Below are 21564 nucleotides of genomic sequence, written 5' to 3' on the forward strand. Positions count from 1 at the left end.
GTTGATTCTTTGAAAAAATAAATAAAATTGACAGACCCTTAGCCATGCTAACAAAGAGAAGAAGAGAGAGAACCCAAATTACTAGCATACGGGATGAAAAAGGCAATATCACAACAGACACTTCAGAAATACAGAAGATAATCAGAAATTATTTTGAATCCTTATACTCCAATAAAATAGAGGATAGTGAAGGCATAGATAAATTCCTTAAGTCTTATGATCTGCCCAGATTGAGTCAGGAGAATATAGACAACCTAAACAGACCAATAACAATAGAGGAAATAGAAGAAACCATCAAAAGATTACCAACTAAGAAAAGCCCAGGACCGGACGGGTATACAGCAGAGTTTTACAAAACCTTTAAAGAGGAACTAACACCAATACTTTTCAAGCTATTTCAGGAAATAGAAAAAGAGGGAGAACTTCCAAATTCATTCTACAAGGCCAACATCACCCTGATTCCGAAACCAGACAAAGACACCTCAAAGAAAGAAAACTACAGACCAATATCTCTAATGAACCTTGATGCAAAAATCCTCAATAAAATTCTGGCGAATCGGATTCAAATACATATCAAAAAAATTATACACCATGATCAAGTAGGATTCATTCCTGGTATGCAAGGTTGGTTCAATATACGGAAATCAATAAATGTTATCCACCTCATCAATAGACTTAAAAATAAGAACCATATGATCATCTCGATAGATGCAGAAAAAGCATTCGACAAAGTACAGGATCCCTTTATGTTCAAAACTCTAGAAAAATTAGGGATAACTGGATCATACCTCAACATTGTAAAAGCAATCTGTGATAAGCCACAGGCCAGCATCATTCTGAATGGAGAAAAATTGAAGGCATTCCCTCTAAGATCTGGTACAAGACAGGGATGCCCTCTCTCACCACTTCTGTTCAACATAGTCCTCGAAACACTGGCCAGAGCAATTAGGCAGACGAAAGAAATTAAAGGCATAAAAATAGGAAAAGAAGAACTTAAATTATCACTATTTGCAGATGATATGATTCTATACCTAGCAGACCCTAAAGGGTCTACAAAGATGCTATTAGAGCTAATAAATGAATTCAGCAAAGTGGCAGGATATAAGATCAACACGCATAAATCAAAGGCATTCCTGTATATCAGCGACAAATCCTCTGAAACGGAAATGAGGACAACTACTCCATTCACAATATCCCCCAAAAAAATAAAATACTTGGGAATCAACCTAACAAAAGAGGTGAAAGACTTATACAATGAAAATTACAGAACCCTAAAGAAAGACATAGAAGAAGACCTTAGAAGATGGAAAAATATACCCTGCTCATGGATAGGCAGAACTAACATCATCAAAATGACGATATTACCAAAAGTCCTATATAAGTTCAATGCAATGCCAATCAAAATCCCAACAGCATATCTTGTAGAAATTGATAAAAGAATCATGAAATTCATATGGAATAATAATAGACCCAGAATAGCAAAAACAATGCTAAGCAGGAAGTGTGAATCAGGCGGTATAGCGATACCAGACTTCAAACTATACTACAGAGCAATAGTAACAAAAACAGCATGGTACTGGTACCAAAACAGGAGGGTGGACCAATGGTACAGAATAGAGGACACAGTAACCAATCCACAAAACTACAACTATCTTATTTTTGATAAAGGGGCTAAAAGCATGCAATGGAGGAAGGATAGCATCTTCAACAAATGGTGCTGGGAAAACTGGAAATCCACTTGCACCAAAATGAATCTGAATCCATATCTCTCGCCGTGCACAAAAGTTAACTCAAAATGGATCAAGGAGCTTGATATTAAATCAGAGACACAGCATCTGATAGAAGAAAAAGTTGGTTATGATCTACACGCTGTGGGATCGGGCTCCAAATTCCTCAATAGGACACCCATAGCGCTAGAGTTAACAAATAGAATCAACAAATGGGACTTACTCAAACTAAAAAGTTTTTTCTCAGCAAAAGAAACAATAAGAGAGATAAACAGGGAGCCTACATCCTGGGAACAAATCTTTACTCCACACACTTCAGATAGAGCCCTAATAACCAGAATATACAAAGAACTCAGAAAATTAGACAATAAGATAACAAATAACCCAATCAATAAATGGGCCAAGGACCTGAACAGACACTTCTCAGAGGAGGACATACAATCAATCAACACGTACATGAAAAAATGCTCACCATCGCTAGCAGTCAGAGAAATGCAAATCAAAACTACCCTAAGATACCATCTCACTCCAGTAAGACTGGCAGCCATTAGGAAGTCAAACAACAATAAGTGCTGGAGAGGATGCGGGGAAAAGGGCACTCTTGTTCATTGCTGGTGGGACTGCAAATTGGTGCAGCCAATCTGGAAAGCAGTATGGAGATTTCTCGGAAAGCTGGGAATGGAACCACCATTCGACCCAGCTATTCCCCTTCTCGGTCTATTCCCTAAAGCCCTAACAAGAGCATGCTACAGGGACACTGCTACATCGATGTTCATAGCAGCTCAATTCACGATAGCAAGACTGTGGAACCAGCCTAGATGCCCTTCAATAGATGAATGGATAAAAAAAATGTGGCATTTATATACTATGGAGTATTATTCTGCATTAAAAAATGACAAAATCATAGAATTTGGAGGGAAATGGATGGCATTAGAGCAGATTATGCTAAGTGAAGCTAGTCAATCTTTAAAAAACAAATACCAAATGACTCCTTTGATATAAGGGGAGTAAACAAGGACAGGGTAGGGACGAAGAGCTTGAGAAGAAGATTTACATTAAACAGGGATGAGAGGTGGGAGGGAAAGGGAGTGAGAAGGGAAATTGCATGGAAATGGAAGGCGATCCTCAGGGTTATACAAAATGTCATATAAGAGGAAAGGAGGGGTAAGACAAGTTAATATAAATGGAAGAAATGATTTACAGTAGAAGGGGTAGAGAGAGAAAAGGGGAGGGGAGGGGAGGTGAGGGAAGGGGGGATAGTAGAGAATAGGACAGACAGCAGAATACATCAGACACTAGAAAGGCAATATGTCAATCAATGGAAGGGAAACTGATGTGATACAGCAATCTGTATACGGGGTAAAAGCGGGAGTTCATAATCCACTTGAATCAAACCGTGTAATATGATGTATTAAGAACTATGTAATGTTATGAACGACCAATAAAAAAAATATATAACTTCATATAACTTCATTTTTGTCTGTCATAACAGGTTTTAAATTATTGTCTATTTTGTCTAATATTTGTATAGCCATCTAGTTATCTTAAAGAGAGAGAGAGAGAGAGAGAGTGAGAGAGAGAGAGAGATTTAACATCTTTATTTTATTTTATGTGGTGCTGAGGATCGAACCCAGCGCCCCACGCATGCCAGGCGAGCACACTATCGCTTGAGCCACATCCCCAGCCCTATCTTTTGTTTTTTATTTACATGGAATGTCTTCTTTTATCCTTTTATGTGCAACCTAATTGTATCTTGCATCTTGAAAACAAAGTATGTGTCTTGTAGAATGTGTATAAATCATGTATATTTTAAAATTCTGCCAACCTCTTTGTTTTGATGGGCTGGTTTATGAATTTAATTTTAAAGTAATTATTATTAAGGAAAAAATTACTTCTATCTTTTTGGGGTTTTGTGTTTTTCATATTATTTTTGTTCCTTTTTATAGTGATCACTTTATTGATAATAAAATTTAAATTATATATTCTTCCCAATTTCTTTTAGCTCTTTGAACATATGCAATATAGTTTCTTTTAACACTGTCTCGAAAGCCAGGGTGTATACCTGTAACCATGGTAACTTGGGAGGCTGAGGCAAGAGGATTGCAAGTTTGAGGCCAGCCTCGGCAACTTAGCAAGACTCACTCAAAACAGGGCAGAAGATATAGCTCAGAGGTATTGCAACCCTGGGTTTGACCCCTAGTACTTCAAATAATTAAAATAATAATTAAAATTAATAATATTTTGTCTAGTAAATCCAATATTTGGACTTCTTTAGGAATGGCTTTTACATGTTTTTTGTTTTTGAGACAGGACCTTGTTATGTTCTCCATTTTGAGCTCAAACTCTTGAGCTCAAGCAATCCTCTGCCTCAGCCTCCCCAAACTGGGACTCCATGCATGCACTACCACACCCAGCTGGCATTTAATTGTTTAATTGGTATACCATAAATTCACTCTCTTTTCCTTCCTTCCTTTCTTCCTCTTGTGGTGCTGAGGATTGAACCTAGAGGCATACACATGCTAGTCAAGTGCCTTACCACTGAGCCACATCTCCAACTTTCCACCCTTTTAAAGTATACAGTCTTGTGGTTTTCAGTATATTCACACAATTGTGCAATCATTACCACTATTTAAAATTAGAACATTTTCATTACCCTAAAAAGAAACCTTGTTCCCTTTATCAGTCACTCCCATTTCCATCACTCCCCCTTCCTTAGCTATAGGCAACCACTAGTCGACTGAGTCTATGATTTGTCTTTTCTAAATATTTCAAATCAGTTAAATCATACATTATTTGTTCTCTTTGGTTTTGGTTTTTTACTAACTTCTTTCACTTAGTGTAATTTTTGCATGATACATCATGTCATAGCATGTATAAATAGTTCATTGCTTAAAAAAAGCTTTTTTGAATTATTTGACTGCGGATTTAGCTCAATGATAGAGTGCATTTTTAACATATGTGAGGCCCTGGGATTGATCCCCAGCACCACCAAAAAAAAAAAAATTGAAGTGTAAATATTGAGATAATGGTTGATGTACATGCATTTCCAAGAACTAATACAGAGATCCTCAATAATTGTCCACAGTTGGGCTGGGAATATAGCTCATTTGGTAAAGCACTTGCCTCACATGCACAAGGCCCTGTGTTCAATCCCCAGAACCATAAAAAAAATTGTCCACAGTTACCCACAATGATAACATCTTGCACAACTGTGATACAGTATGACAACAAGGATAGTGACATTGATATATTCAAGATATAGAACATTTCTATCACCAGGATCCCTTATATCATTCTAGTATAGTCACCTACCTCTATCTTGTCCTACCCCATTCTTAACTCATGACAACCACTAATCTGTTTTTCATATACAAATGATTCCCAATTTACAATGGCTTGACTTAACAATTTTTTAACTTTACAATAGTATTATGTATTCATAATATGTATTCAGTAATGCTTCAATTTTTGAATTTTTATCTTTTCCTGGGCTAGTATGATACTCTCTCAAGCTGCTTGGTAGTGGCAATGAGCCTAAACTCCCAGACGGCTACATGATCACAAGGGGAAACAACAAATGTTCTACAGTGTTCTGTGTTGCTAAGCTATGATAATTGGTAGGTTAGGTATAATAAATTCATTTTCAACTTATGACATTTTCAACTAATGGAGGATTTAGTGGGATACAACCCCATTATAAATTGAGGAGTATTTGCATGCAATTTTATCATTTTAAGAATGTTATATCAAATTGGGTGTGGTGGAGCATACCTGTAATCCCAGCGGCTCCAGAGGCTGAGGCAGGAGGATCGTGAGTTTAAAGCCAGCCTCAGCCACTGTGAGGCACTAAGCAACTCAGTGAGAACCTGTCTCTAAATAAAATACAAGATAGGGCTGGGGATGTGGCTCAGTGGTTGATTGCTCCTGAGTTCAATCCCCAGTCTCTCCCCCCAAAAAAGAATGTTATACCAATGGAGTCTTACAGTATGTATATTTTGGTATTAACTGTTTTTCACTTGGGATAATTCTTTGGAGGTTGGTCTGGAATGCACTGTGTGTCACTAGTTCATTCCATTTTATCGCCAAGTAGTGTTTCATGTTATTGATGTACCACAGTTGAATCACTGATGCATTAAAGGACATTTGGGTAGTTTAAAGGTTGGAACAATTTATGAAAAAAGCTATTAAGAACACTCATGTGCAGGTTTTCTAATGGAAAAAAAAATTTCTCCGAGATAAATGCCCAAGAGAGTAATTGCTGTGCTATTGTTAGAATGTACCCTTCAAAAAGCACATGTTGTGTTTTAGCCAGTTTTTTCACTGCTGTGACCAAAAGATCTGACAAGAACAATTTTTAAAAGTTTTAATTGTAGATGGACACAATATTTTTTTTCTATGTGGTGCTGAGAATTGAACCCCAGTGCCTTAAACATGCAAGGCAAGAGCTCCACCACAGAGCTTACAACCCCAGCCTTGACAAGAACAACTTTTTAAAAAATATTTATTTTTTAGTTTCAGGTGGACACAATATCTTTAGTTTATTTTTATATGTTGCTGAGGATCAAACCCAGTGCCTCATGCATGCTAGGCAAGCGCTCTGTCACTAAGCTACAACCCCAGCCTTGACAAAAATAATTTTAAGGAGGAAAATTTTATTTTGCACTCATGGTTTCAGAGGTCTCAGTCCATAGACACTCAACTCCATTGGTTGGGGTAGAACATCATGGCAAAAGTATGTGGCAGAGGAAAGCAGGTCAGGACATGCACCAGAAAGCAAAGAGAGAGACTCCCCTCAGCACAGATCAAATATATATACCCCAAAGGCATGCCCTCAATGGCCCACCTCCTCCAGCCACACCCTACCTGCCCACAGTTACCACACAGATAATCTTTATCAGTGGATTAAAATGCACTGAATAGTTAAGGCTCTCAATCATTTCACTTCTAAACTCTCTTGCATTATCTCACACATGAGTTTTCAGAGGGTACCTAATATCAAAACCATAACATGTTAGAAACTATGCTCAATGCAAAAGTGTTGGGAAGTAAAACTTAATGAGAGGTGACTAGGCCATGCAGATTCCACAATCACAATGGACTAATGTCATTGTTATTGAATGGGCTCATTATAAAAGGAGAAATTTGGCCTCCTATTACTGTCTCTCTTGCCCTTTCTTTGTTCCTTCATCATGGAATGATGCAGCAAGAAGGCCCTCACCAGATGCTGGCTGAGTTAGCTTTTCATCACTGAGATCAAAACCAGAACATCTTTGAGGAATAAAAGTTTATATGGGGTTCACACTTTCAGAGGTTCAGTCAGTGGCAGAACATAATGGCAAAAGGGTATGATAGAAGAAAGCTGCTCACCAAATGGCAACCAAGAAGTAGAGAAAGAAAGTGAGGTATCAGGGACAAAATACAAATCTCAAAGGTATGCCTTCCATGTCCCACTCCCTCCAGCCATGACCCATCTGGCTACAGTTAACTCCCACTTACTACATTCAAATTATCAATCCATCAAATTGATTAATCCCCTGATTATGTCACAGCTCGCATAATCTAATCATTTTACCTGTGAACATTCCTGCATTGTCTCACACATGAGCTACAGGTGGAGACCTCATGTCCAAACCATAACATTCTTCCCCTTGCCCCCAAAAGCTCATGCATATCTTACAATGCAAAATGCATTTAGTCCATCTCAAACAGTCCCCATAAAATTAATAGTTCTATCATTGCCCAAAAGTCCAAGTCCAAAGTCTCACGTAAGACTCAAGGAAAACTCTCGACCTTGCAATCCTATAAAGATGAGAAGCAAGTTACATATAATTGATATACAATGAACAGAGAAAACATTTCCATGGAAAAAAAAGCAGAAATATGGGCATAGAAAGAAGGGATGGGACCAAAAGAAGACTGAAAGTCAACTGGGCAAACTTTAGGTTCTGAAGCTTCACCTCCAGCATCTGGGACACATGAGATGTGAGGTCCAAAGGACTTGAACGGCCCTTTGAACCTAACATGGGCTTGTGAATTGTATCCCACATGGCCTTTCTTTTAGCCTGGATCTGTCTGCAGCCAACACTTTTCCTTAGTACACATTCCACATTACTAGCATCTCTTAAACCCAGGTGTCTCCACTACAGCTTCAGCTTCCTTCCCACAGCTGCATACATCGCCCTCTCATGTGCTGCCCACAGGCACATAAAACCCTGTTCCACTCTGCCTGACCTCTCAGGCCTTCTTTTGAAGCCTCCATATCTTCTAAATGAAGCACCCTGCATTCCTAGTAAACCAGCACCACATGGATGATGCCAAAGTCTGCTGCCAACTTGATCAGTGGTCTCTGAATGCTTGGGCAGCTGAGCATAGTAAACCAAATCCCTGGGAAATTATGCACCATTGTGTGAGCAGGGTGCCCCCAAGGTCTCTTAAATGAGTTTTCACTTTTATATCCTTGAGGTTGTGATGGGATGTTGATTATTGAGATAACTCTCCAGTTGTCTCTGGGCAAAGTACTTAGCTTCTCTTTAGTGCCAGTAATTTTTTTTACAACCACAACTTCCCTGGCCCCAATTTTAAATTGTTTCTTTGACTTGGAGTCCCATGATGGCTACAAACACCACCATTCAATGATTGAAAAGCCATCCAGCCTCTTAGCCGCCCTATAGGAGCACGTCCCCTGATACATCTCCAGGACCCTTCTGCTGGCCAAGAAGCTAGGGTGGCAGAGCCTTATTAAACACAAGTCTTCCTAGGGGCTGCTTCCAACAGTGAGCTCCAAAGAGATGACTTATTAAGTCTCCCCTCACAGCAATACCCATTTCACATGTTGAATGCTGTGTTGTCTTTACAGTTCCTCCAAGAGACTAAATGGTCCATCACCTTTAATTTCAGCTTTACAGAAAGTCTCAAGACATAGGCAAAATGTAGACAAGTTATTATTCATGATGTAACATGAATAATATCTAGTCCAATTCCCAATAAAGGATTATTATTATTATTATTATATTATTCAGGATGTAACATGAATAATATCTAGTCCAATTTCCAATATAGGCCTCATTCCCCTCTGAAACATTATGAGCAGTTTTTATTACCTACAGTTCTTTATGCATTCTGGTCTTCTTAGTTTCCACCAGAATTACCCATTAAGTTCTGCTTAAAGCATTCTCCAGCCTACACCTCCAAACTTTCCCAAATTCCCCCCACAAACTAGTTTCAAAGGCCTCTGTCAGTTAACATCAACTACCCTTTTCTTCCAACCAATTTTTGTATTCCCTCTATCTTCAGCAAGCACTTTAGCAGGTTCAGTACATCAAGCTTGGGCTTTCCAGCCTCCTGAAACATAAGTCAATAAATTCGTATTCATTATAAATTACCCAGTATAGTATTCTGTTACAGCTGCATAAAATAGACTAAGACATGCTGGACTATACTGTAGTTGGAGACAGAAGGAGAAAGGAGGAGGTGGGGAAGGGGAGGAGTAAGAGGAGTAACTATTGAATTTTTTTTTCAGATTGTTTTTATCATCATGCATTCCCACTAATAATGTCTGTGTCATTCAGTTTCTTTACGACCTTCATGGACTCACTTTCTTCACATCCTTGTTTATTGTCACTGTTTTTTATTTTAGCCATTCTAATAGGTGTGCAGTTGTGTTAACATTGTGTGACCTGAGTTACTTCATGATGTCTACTTCAATGAGACTAATGTGAATGTTCATGTATATAAAGTGTTTGGCACAATTAGAACTGTTAACTATGATTATTATATAGGTACAGATGGCATGGTCCTCACCCTCAAAATGGTTATAATCTCATGGAGAACAAAGACATGGAAACAAATAATGTTAATCCAGATTGCTAATCAGAGGAGTCATGATTCAGAAATTCTGTGACCCCAGTCTAGGGATAGAAACTGCTGAGGAAAAATTTCACAGTAGAACTGATACTCAGCTAAGACTTGAAGAATAAGTTAGTTTAGCTAAGCAAAAGGAAAGCTGGCATGGATGCACTTCAGGCAGAAATTACAGATAAAGAATACTGTGGTAGACAGAAGACGATTAAAATGGCTATAGGTCAGCTATGGCCATAGGGAGAAACCTGACACAAGGCTGGGGAGGAGGTGGTGAGGAATTAAACAAGGACTCACAGGCTACAAAATAGAGTTTGGACTTCACCCTGTCAGCACTGGAAAGCCATAGAATGCTCAAGAATGTCTTTGGCTAATGAGGGGACTTTGGTGACACCACTCATATCCTAGGTTTTCCTGCTCAGATGCCTGCTGACTCCTTCCTGGGTCCCTGGTGGGCTGGATATGCTCTTTTTCCAAGGGTTTCTGTTACCAAAAGCTTGTTACATATTAGGCATATTTATAATTCCTCTCTAACCCATCACCAAACAAAGCCCAAACATGGCCACAAACACTTAATTCATCACATATCAGTTCTTATTAAGACAATAAATGCAGACTTTCATTTTTTAACTCCCTACTTGAGTTTGCCCTTATTTTCCCCGGCTTCCCCTAGGCTTTTTTGATTTCTACTTTTGTTCCTGCTCTGGTGAAATTCAGAAAGCCCTAGATTAGGAGCTGGAGGTGTAGAGGTTTAGCTTAGTGGTAGTGTTCACCTAGAATGCTTAAGGCCATAGATTCATGAGGGCCAGGGGGCTTGGACTGAACAGGACATTTGCATTCCAGGCCTGGTCTTCCCAGACTGACTATTACCTTGGGCAAGCCTCTTCTCTATCTGAGTCTTAGTTAGATGCTTGTCTGTACCAGGAAAGCATGTTGACCTTAATTTCCCAACATTCTCTACAACTTTTTGCCATAAAAAAATCTTTTCATACTTGTAGTTTCTAATGGCACATTCTCATGCAAATCTCATGGGTTTCCATTTTATTAAGAAAGGGGGTGGGAATAGAGTTCAGTTAGAGTGGAAATGCTTAATACCACAAAAAAGTCTTGGTTTCAGAAGGATGAATTATGTTCTCAAGGTCATAAAACAATTTAGGGTCAGAGTTGGGCCTTAAACCTACATGATCTGATGCCTTACCACCAGACCATTCACTCTTTTTTCACCCTTTTGATCAATTACTTTTATTCACCTCCTTACTTTCTCCAACGGAACCGTATAACTTTCCCCCTATCAAATGAAAATTTTTTTGCTACATTTTTATATTTTTGTCCAGGGATCCAAAAATCTTTGGCCTGTCGAAGGTACTGAGAAGAAACAGTCTGAGAAGCATGCAAAAAAAAAAAAAAAAAAAAACAGGAAGAAAACAGGTTCTTCCCATTGTCCTACACTGCCACCCAGAGCCATGGCAGCAATGCCAGGTAAGTACCTTAGAAACATAGATGATAAACAGATTAGGATGTCCCTGCCTATATGCAATTCAAAAATTTTAAAACAACAACAACAAATCAGTGAAATCAGGGTGAAGAAATACATTGTTCTCATCCTTCTCATGACAACAAATTCAAAGTGTTTAAAAATATTAACTAGGAAAACATTCTCAATTTGAAGGGCTGATTTTTTGTGCACTTCCTTTTTTGCAATACTGTGGATTGAACCCTGAACCTCATGCATGCTGCTTAAGTCCTCTACCACTGAGCTACAGACCCAGCCCAGAATACATGTTTTGAAATTATGTCTGTATATTTGCAATACATGATGGATATGAATAACTGATGATATCACTATGAAAATATGGGGGCTGCTTGGGCTTACTGCCATTCTTACTTGGGACCTATGTGTTTCCTCTGGTGTTCCTGTCAGCAACCTAGAGGCACTGGACTTCAGAGAGACCACCTCCAGAGTCTAGCCCAAGGCACCAGCCTCAGAATGTTGGCTTAATGCAAGGATCTAGGATGGTGGAGAAGTGCTAAGGAGTAATATTGACCAAATTATATTGTTATATTTTGTGCATTTGTTATTATATAACAATAGATCCCATCATTATATACAACTATTAATGCACCAATAAAAATGTGGAGAAAAAAAAAAGATTTAGGATGAGCAAGGTACGAAGGCTACCTTTTTTTCTGACCCTTTCTGGCTTCCATGGTCCCTTGCTCTTTGCCTCTCACTCTGTCCATCTTTTTTTCTATTTTTCTCTGATTTTATCTTGTCTTCTCTATTCCTCCCTATCTTTCAATCTTTCTTTTTTTGCCCAGTCACTCAAACTCTGCTTTTTTTTCTGTTTTTCTCTCTGCCACTCTCTTTCCTTCAATCTTTTTCTAATATTCCATTCTCTTTCTTTCTTTTGTGACCTACATGGGTGTGTGTAATCTCAACTTCTCCCTATGTCTCATTTTCTTTCCTGTTCCAAGGCTCACGGGGACCTTCAGAGAGAATAAGCTGCTCTCTCTGTAGAGAAGTTAGGGGTGGAGATTTAGGGCTAAATTTGAAAGTTTCAGTTAGGGAAGAAGGAGGGAAAACTGGCTTATTCAGTCAGGGGATGGAGCCTGGGGTGGGAACTTGGCAAAGACTAAAAGTTCCAACGTTCAGTCTGTGTTCTGGCCCTGCAGTCTCTGACTGAAGCCTTGAGGCTATTTTTAGAAGCTTTCAAAATATCCCAGAAGGCGGCATCTACCCCCTCCATTCAGCCTGGGATGCTGGAGGATTCATTGAAGATAGAATAACTGAGGCCTGTCCTATACTCTTCCTCATTTCCACTAGCCACTGTGAAAACCATCCTAACTTTGTCCCAGATTTGAGCACCACGGAGGAGAGGGAAGGTAGCAGTAGATGATGAGCCATGCAGAGATGGGAAGGGGTGAATAAAGTGCCTCAAATCCCAAGATCCCAAAGCATCCTGGAAGGGATTCTAGAGGTCAGCTAGTCTTGCTCCCTCAATATTTATATGTGATGACTAGAAAGGGCACTATTAATATCTTTCAAGAAAGAAGGCAAGAAAGAAAAGAATCTCTTAAAACCATTCCTTCACCTCTGCCCTAGTTTACTGTCTCTGGTAGGGATTATAGCAACAGTTTGGTTTCTCTGCCTCCAGTCTCTCACTGAAAATCTAGTTTCCACCCTGGCCAGAGAAACCTATCATATTTTTGGGTGGGGTGGAATTGGAAAGGCAAATTTGACTGTGTTACTCCAACTTAGAGTCTTCACTAGATCCTCAGTATCTACTGGATAAAATCCTAAATCCCTTACCTGGAAGGCAAACCCATTTGTGATTTTGCTCCTTTTACAAACTTCTCTGACTTGATGTGTTTTCCTTTGGGACTTTCAAACTCTGATATTCTCCCAAACCAACCTTATATTCCCTCTTTTCTCTCTCCTCTCTTCTCTCTTCTGTCTTCTCTCTCTCTCTCTCCTCTCTCTCTCTAATTTTTTTAAGTTAATACATGCCTATGGGTAGAAATTCAAACAAATTGTACAGTGAAATAAAAAGTAAAACTCCTCCAGTTTTCTAGGCCCTATTCCCATCCAAAGATAACTATCTCCCCAAGTATTCTCCTTTATCCCTTTCACAGTGATTCAGCCTAAAACATATGAGCTCCCAAATAAGGACTTTGCCCTTGTTACTTCCTCTGTCTGGAATGATCTTTCCCCAGATATCTTGCTTCTTCCCTCAGTTCCTTCCTGTCTCTGCTTAATTGTTGCCTCATTGTTGAGGTGTTCCTTGACTTACCTTATCTAAATTTGCAACTTCTGCCACATCTCTTATCTCCTTCCTTGCTTTATTAATTAGCATTTATCATCATCTAACATACTATATATTATACTAATTTTATTGATTTATTATCTGTCTCATTCACTAGGACATATATTCCATGAGGGCAGTAATTTTTCACCATGTCTATCTCCCTAATACATGATTGAACACATGCTACATCATGGGTTTTAAATAAAATATATAACTGATGTTCAACAGTTATTAACCATAAATTCTCTTGGGTAGTTCAGAATGTTTCTGGATTCTATTCTGATCAATTCATTTGGTTCTTCTTTCTTTTTAAAATACAATTCTGTAAGTTTATGTATACTCTCACAGTTCTGGTTGTTCCCTCTGCCTAGCATGAATTTTCCCCTCACTTGTCTATGTGGAGAATTCCCTCTTTTGTAAAATCTTTTCTACTACTCCAAGTCTGGATTAGATATCCTCCTACATTCACCCACAGTCTCATTGCCATTTTTTTCTATTACCTCATGCCTGGATCATCAATTTACACATCAATCTTTCCTGTAAACTGTAAGCAACCTGAGGGACCAGGAATTATTAATGGTGGTATCTATGCTTAACATAGTCCCTGCCATTTAGTAGGTGAAAGGAAAGCAAGGAAGCAGGAGATGGGCGAGTGAGAAATGAAAGATGGAGACCAGGCAGAGATATACAAGAATTTATTTGTCAGAGCTGACAAATAAAGGTCATCTCTCTATAGGAGAGAGGCAAAACAGGCTTGGGGTTTGGGACTTTTATGGGGCAGGCTCAGGGATTAGAGCCTGATGGGTCCTAATGCAGGCAATTGAGGGTGGGGTTGGTATGAGGGAGTGATAAGCCTTTCTCAGAAATGCCCTTGGGCGGAAAGTGAAATTTTTCCTTAAAATGGCCATCCAGATGCTAACCAAGGACCTTATAGTAGGAGCAACCATAATCAGACAGATGTGGATTTTAATCCAGCTTTGTCACTTCCAAACTGTGTAACCTTGGACAAGTCACTTTATCTCCTGAATCTTGTAATATAGGCATCATAATATTCAGCATATGGAGTTGTGGGAGATAAAATAACTCCACATGCATAATGTGCTACAACAGCCAGGTGTGGTAACTCACCAATGATTCAGGAGGCCCAGGCAGGAGGATCACAAGTTTAAGATCAGCCTCAGCAACTTAATGATACCCTGCCCCAAAATTAAAATATAACTCAGTAGTAAAATGACCCTGGACACAATCCCTAGTACCAAAAAAAGTGCTGTATCAAATGTATAGACCTCTAGTTACTTCACTTGCCCCTCATGAGGGAAGTAGGACAGCATATGAGCATCCTTTTTCAGGAGAACCATCAGAGGTCCTGAGATGTGAAAGTTTACTTTCCTAGATGATAGGGTAATTAAGTGGCAGATCCAGTATCCAAATCTGAATCTTCCAGATTGGAAGCTTGTTCTCTACCTGGGAAGTAGAAACAGTATAGACTGCAGGGCTTCTGGCTCCTAAGCCATTATGTAGGTAATGTGTGTGGCTCATAGAGAAGACTAGCACCTCCTGGACTGCATGGCTAGCTTCACTGAGGGAAGTAGAGTACAGGTCCAGCCTCTCCTTAGCCCTGGGTTGCTTGGCTACGTCAGCTTCTTAACCAGTGAGAAAAGAGGCAGTCCATATTGTGTGAGGTTGGAAGAAGAAGAAATTTAAGAGCTTTCTTCTAGGAATGGCAGCTGAAGGCTGGGCCTTCTCTAAGGGGAATTTTGAGAGGAAAGGAGATCATAAGAACTGCTGCACATAGTGCCTACTGTTTGCCAGCCACTCACTTGTGTGTCTATTAATTCACATAATAAGCATCTACTGAACGCCTGCTTTCCAGGTGCTTTCCTGGATGCTGGAGGAACAGCAGTGAATGAGACCAGAGGGGGAGGACAAAAGTAGCAAATAGGTGATAACTACAAAGAACTCATGGTAGTCCTTCATTTTATGGAGAGGAAATTGTAATTCAGACTGTGAATATGAATTGCCCATACCACACAACTACTGTTGGGATCCAAATGTGAAGATTTGTTCAGTTTATTTTTTAAAATTTTTATTTTTTTTTATAATTTTTTTTTACAGTACTAGGGATTGAATCCAGGAGCTCTTGACTACTGAGCTTCATCCTTAACTCTTTTTTTCTTTTTAGACAGGATCTCAAAAAGTAGTCCAGGCTGGCCTCAAACTTGTGATCCTCCTGCCTCAGGCTCCTGAATCTCTAGGATTACAGGCATGAACCACAAACTCAATTTTGCTCAACTTTAACCTGGTATTTGGCCAGGGATACAGCTCAAGGGTACAGCACTTCCTAGCATGTTTGAGGCCCTGGTGTGAAAAAACAATACTGAAAAAACAGACAAAAACAAAACAAAACAAACCTACTATTGTTTTGGCTATACTGTTCCACCTCTCTGAATTGGCTGCCTCCAAATCATTTTTTTTCTATTGCTTTCAGCCTTCACAATGTCATCACTAGAAAGGCACTCCTGTGGGGTAACACTTCTTCAAGAATTCCCTATTAACATGTCAGAACAGCATACCTTGGAAATATTAGCATATTTCAGTTTACAATTTTAATCTAGCAGTCACCTAGCAGGAAGCAAATGGGATTAGGTAACAGATGGTAAGTTTTGGTGGAAGGCAAAGGAGGGAAGAGGAAATGTAAAGTAGCTGAGAAAAGGGTCTAAATGTACTAGAAGAAAATATAGGACCTGGGAGTGTAGGTCAGTGGTACAGTGCTTAACTAGCATGTGCAAGGCCTTGGGTTCCACCCTCAGCATCACAAAAAAATCTACAAAAGAAGAACTATAAACCACTAACAACATGAAAAGACACTTAATCTCAGTAGTAATCAAATAATAAAATAAATACAATTTTTTCAGTCTAGTACATTGGCAGAGATTTAAATGACTGATGATACCTGGTGTTGGTGGGCATGTGGAGAGAAAAGTACTTATACACATTGTAAGTTATGCAATGTAAATTAGAAAAAACTATCTGAAGGTTGGTTGACCACAGGTGTCAAAATTCATTTTTTACCCTTTTGCCCACTAAGGAATAAATGTGGATGAGTGTATAGAGATATATGCATAAGTATATAGAGATATATCACAATGTTTTTTTGACAGTGCAAAACTAAAAACAACCCACGTATCCTTTGATAGCAGAATGGGTAAATAAGCTATAATACATCCATGCAATGAAACACTATGAAGCTACTTAAAATGGTGAAATAGACCTATATTGATACAGAAATGCCCCCAAAATACTTCTGAATGAAAAAAAGCAGTAAAACAGCATGCAGAATGTAAATTATTGTGTGTGTGTCTGTATAGAGTATTGATTTAACATTCCAGCTGCCATCTTAAATGTTAACCACCATCTTATGAGATAAGTTTTGCTTTCCTATTTCCTCTTACCCAACTCCCCCCACCCCCCTTAGTGACCTATGACATGGTACCATAACCCTAAGCCAATCCCAGAAAGACACAACCCCTCGACTCTGGAAAGCCCCATGGTGCTATCGACCTAAACTAACCCCATGCTATTCCCCACCGACCTAGCTCTGACACAAGCACCGTCCCCCTCCGGCCTATCCTATAGTGCCACAGCCACAACTACAACTTCAAACCCCTACCCCATAAAAGCTGAACACCCAAACATCTCAGGGCCTCTCTCCATCTATGGAGAGATGTGCCTTTATTTGTTAGCTCTGACAAATAAACTCTCCTGTGTATTTCTGCCTGGTCTCTGTCTTTTATTTTGCTTGCCCATCTCCCAGTTCCTCACTTTCCTTTCAGTGTGCACATGCACACACATGTGAATTATCCTAGACAATATTAATAGAAACATCATTTCTAGAAGAAGGGAGGTAACATTTCATTTCTACATCAGGCAGTTCTCCAGGGTCCAGCTTTGGGCACAGCATATTAAAAGGTACAAAGATAAGTGACAAATTGGAGTCTGTCCAGAAGGAAGTGAGTAGGCTGGGAGGGAGTGGAACCTGAGTCAGGGAAACAGTTGAAGGAGCTGGAGCCAGAGAGGATTGAAACCCCAAGGAAATTTATTTTGATTTACATAAAAGAAGCTCTTTGTATGGCTCAGGTCTTCGTGATTAAATATGTCTAGCTAGGGATGAGGAGTGAGTGAGTTTCTCACTCAGGAAGTGTGTTAGGAGAGGGTCAGGGAGTCAGTTGGATGACCCCTAAATCCCTTTCCTTTTAGCTTTCAGACTTGACAAATGTTGTATACTTGCACTGCCTGCCTGAGACTGATGAAAAAGGCAAAGATAGGGGGGCCAGGAAATAAAGCCCATTGGAACCTTCAATGAGTTAGAGCAAAGGCCACAGTCAACTTGATTTTCTACCCTCAACCCCTTAAAAAGATCCCCCATCTCCCTGCCCTACCAGCCCCTCCCTCTCATGGCCTCTGAATTGTAGAAAAGATAGGACTTCTACCACAGCTTGGAACTCCCCCCCTTCCCCTCCCTCTGGGTCAGAGTTTAAATTGGCTCTACTATTAGGCTGAATAGGTAGGTGGTTAAGTAGGTGGTGTGGTTCCAAGGGCACTAGACCTACCCCCCTGTTTCAAGATATCTCCTCAAGGTCTGATTTTTCATTAGTGCTCTGTCCTTTGAATCTTGAATGCTTTCCAAAATTCCTTTGCAAAAATGCCAATAATTCCGGGAAGGGGATCACCTTAAGCTGCCAGGAAAAGGGAGGGGTGGGGAAGGGCTCTGCATTCTGCAAGGGCCTCTTTTGAGTGTCTAGAGGAAGTTTTGTAGGCTGGTAGGCTGGGCAAGGAAGGAGGGGAGGAGGCCCTTAGGGAGGAGTTTTCTATCCAGGGGCCCAAGTATTCTGTGGTTAAGGCTTAGAATGGTTAGACTCTGTAGTTCCTAGGCCTGCCCACACATTAGAATCACCCAGAGAGTTTTTAAAAATATTGATGCCCAGACTTCACTCAAGCCAGAAGGTTCCAATTTAATTGGTCTGGGGTGGGATCTGGGTATAGTTATTTTTGTAAAATCTCCCAAGTGATTCTAATGTTCAGCCAGGACTGTGAGCCACTAAACCAAGAGAAGCTCAGACAGATGCAATCTAGCCTGAAGGAGAAGAAATAGGGGCTGGGTAAGCTTCTTGATTCCTTGTAGGGCAGGACCTATAGAAAAGGGAATGGTACTACTCCCCTGTCCCTCCAAGTACCAGCCCCTGCCTCAAGGATGATTGAGGGCTAGTAGGTTAGTTAATTTCCTGGTTTTAATATTAAAAATTCCCACATCCCTGGAAAACTGGAAAGATTGATCATCTTACAGAGGGCGACTGTAAGTATTTAAATCTTAAGTCATCTGAGCTCTTATTGGGATAACCACCTTTCCCCTCCCTCAGTTTTCTCTTCTGTAAAATGGGACTAGTCTTTAAACACTCATTCTGCCTCTCTCCTGGCTACTGTAAAATGGAATAACATTAGTGAAGGGGCTCAGTGATTTGTGAAGCACTGAACCCACTTCTAGATGAAATGTTATAAATAATGAGCAAAACCTGACAGACTGAAAAGATCGTAAGATGTTTGTCAGTTAAATCTGTAAAGTCCACTGTAATGGCAGACTAGCTTTCATTTATCCTTTTCTTCTTCTCCTATGGGTTACTTTACCTCTTCCCCCAACTTTAAAAAAATATTCTAGGATATCAGGAGGTCTGGGATGTGGCTCTAGCATGTGCAAGGCCCTGGGTTCCATCCTCAGTACCATAAATAATAATAAATAAACAAACAATCCTAGGATATCAGGGATCAAAGGGACAACAGGCAACTTTCAGTCCTATCCCACCATCAAACAGATAGATTGAAACCTAGAAGGTAAAATAACTGACCCAAGATCATATAGTTCATTAGGGGCAGAACTGAGGTTCAAACTCGACATAACTTAATGCTTAGCCCCTTCATTGCAGAGTTGTGTATTACTTCTCAAGCACTGCTCTGACCCCCATAAGCCCATATGTCCATTTGGGGGTATTGTATTTAACATCTCCTACAAACATGCTCTCAATACAAAGAGAAAAGGGACTATGGGAAGCTCAGCATGGGGGAATTTAATCCAGCTTAAGGCAACTGGCTATGGTCAGGGAAGACTTCTCAGAAGAGATGAGCTGAGACTAGAAGAAAAGTAATAGTTCTTCAGGTAAGCAGAGAGGGCCAATGGAGGAAGGACATTCTAGGCAGTGGAAACTGCATATACAATGGCCTATAGGAGTAAGAAAACATAGTTTTTTTCACTCCACTACAGCATTTGGTATAACTGAAAGTCAGGGCTTGGGTAGACAGATAGGAGATAAAACTGGTCATATTTACCCTGATTCTGGACTTTAGCCTGTAGGTGTCAGAACACCATTGAAAAGTTTTAAACTAGGATCAGATATTTGATGCTATTTAACCACTTGTAACTCCAGGGCAAACAGAGAGGGATTAACAAAAACAATGGGAAAGTTACAGAGCACCCTCAATCTCAAAACACAACTAACACACTCCTGGCCCAAACCTCTGAATACTGGAGCTGACGCCTAGCCCTGACTCATCCTTGGGATACTGGGCTGGGAGGAGGTCCAACCCCACCCTCTCATGTCTGGGCTGAGTCTAGGCTGAGCCATGTAGACTCTGGGCCCAGGCTGTCAGACCTTCAGGCCATCCCTCTCAGAATGTGCTTCTCAGGCTGGTCTGGGCAGAATCCTCGAACCTGGCAGGGACCAGTACCCCAGGATCTCTGTTGTGGTTCTTGTTCTCATATATATCAGTGCTGTTTTTTTTTTTTTTTCAGTCTTTTCTCAGGTTTCATGTAATAATCCCTTGTACTTCCAGGTTCCCATAACAGAGTTCTCTTTCTTTCTAGCCCATGGAGTTTCCCTGAATCATGTTCTTGAGGGAAGTGGGTGTCCAAAGCATTGTGGCAGCACAGAGAAGGAAGAGAATTTGGATGAGTTGTGAGGCTGAGGGTGGAGTAGCTACACAGAAAAAATGACACTTAACTTGGGTTGTGAAGGTGAGTAGGAGGTGGTCAGGTGGAAAAAGATTATAAAACTGAGGCACAGAAGGCTTGAAGGCACAGAATTTTGAACTTACATGGGAATGCTTAGTGGCTCCAAGAGAGACGACATACATGGTGTTGAAAAGGAGAACAGGCATAGGGAGGAGACTTGAGAAAAGACTACTCAAGGGTCTCTTGAGAATCACCACCTTGATACTTCATGGGTACCTCAAATTTACTATGTCTAAAAATGACATCATTTTCTCCCTACTTCCATAAATGAGTCCTCTCCTAAGACTCCAAATCTCTGAGCCTTGTTTATTCTACTTCATTTAATCTGGCTCCAATTTATTCTCTTCTCTCAATTCCTGATGCTACTGTCCAAATCTATAGCTGAAAAGTGAGCACCTCTAGGTTAAATCCCCAGTACAAAATATAACAAAACAAAAATCTTAATATTATACACAAAGCCATTTATGAACTTAGCACCTCTTATTCATTTGTACTTACTGAGTACCAACTATATTAAATGCCAAGCACTGTACTGGGCACTGAAAGTGAATATCTATCAATACCAGACAGTTCTTATTCTCATGGAATTTATGGGCCACTTATAGAGACAAACATTAATCAACTCAACAGTCAATTAAATGTATACTTACAAACTCTGGTAAATTCTCTTAAAGAAGGGTGGACAGATCTTTAAAGATGTGACAAGTGTCCTGATACGTGGCAGGGTTTAGAGAGTTCCACAATAATTGATTTTTGAGGGGCTGGGGTTGTAGCTCTGTGGCGGAGTGCTTGCCTAACATGTGTGAGGCACTGGGTTCAATCCTCAGAACCACATAAAAATAAATAAAGTAAAGGTATTGTATCCATTTACAACTTAAAAACATTTTAAAACTGATATTTGATTTAACCAAAGGGTTGGATTAGTGTTAATTAGGTAAATAGTGGGAGTGGGGAAGCATGTGCCTTCTCAAGAATAAATAGTATACAAAGATCTTCTTGGGGGATAGGTTGGAAGAAGCATGACACACTTTAGAAACAGAAAGAAAGGTAGTGTGGCTAGGAGGCAAACACCAAGAGGCAGAGTTGGTTGAGACATACACTAGAGAAATAGGCA

This window comes from Urocitellus parryii, chromosome X (assembly GCF_045843805.1).
Source record: "Urocitellus parryii isolate mUroPar1 chromosome X, mUroPar1.hap1, whole genome shotgun sequence".
Taxonomy (NCBI): domain Eukaryota; kingdom Metazoa; phylum Chordata; class Mammalia; order Rodentia; family Sciuridae; genus Urocitellus; species Urocitellus parryii.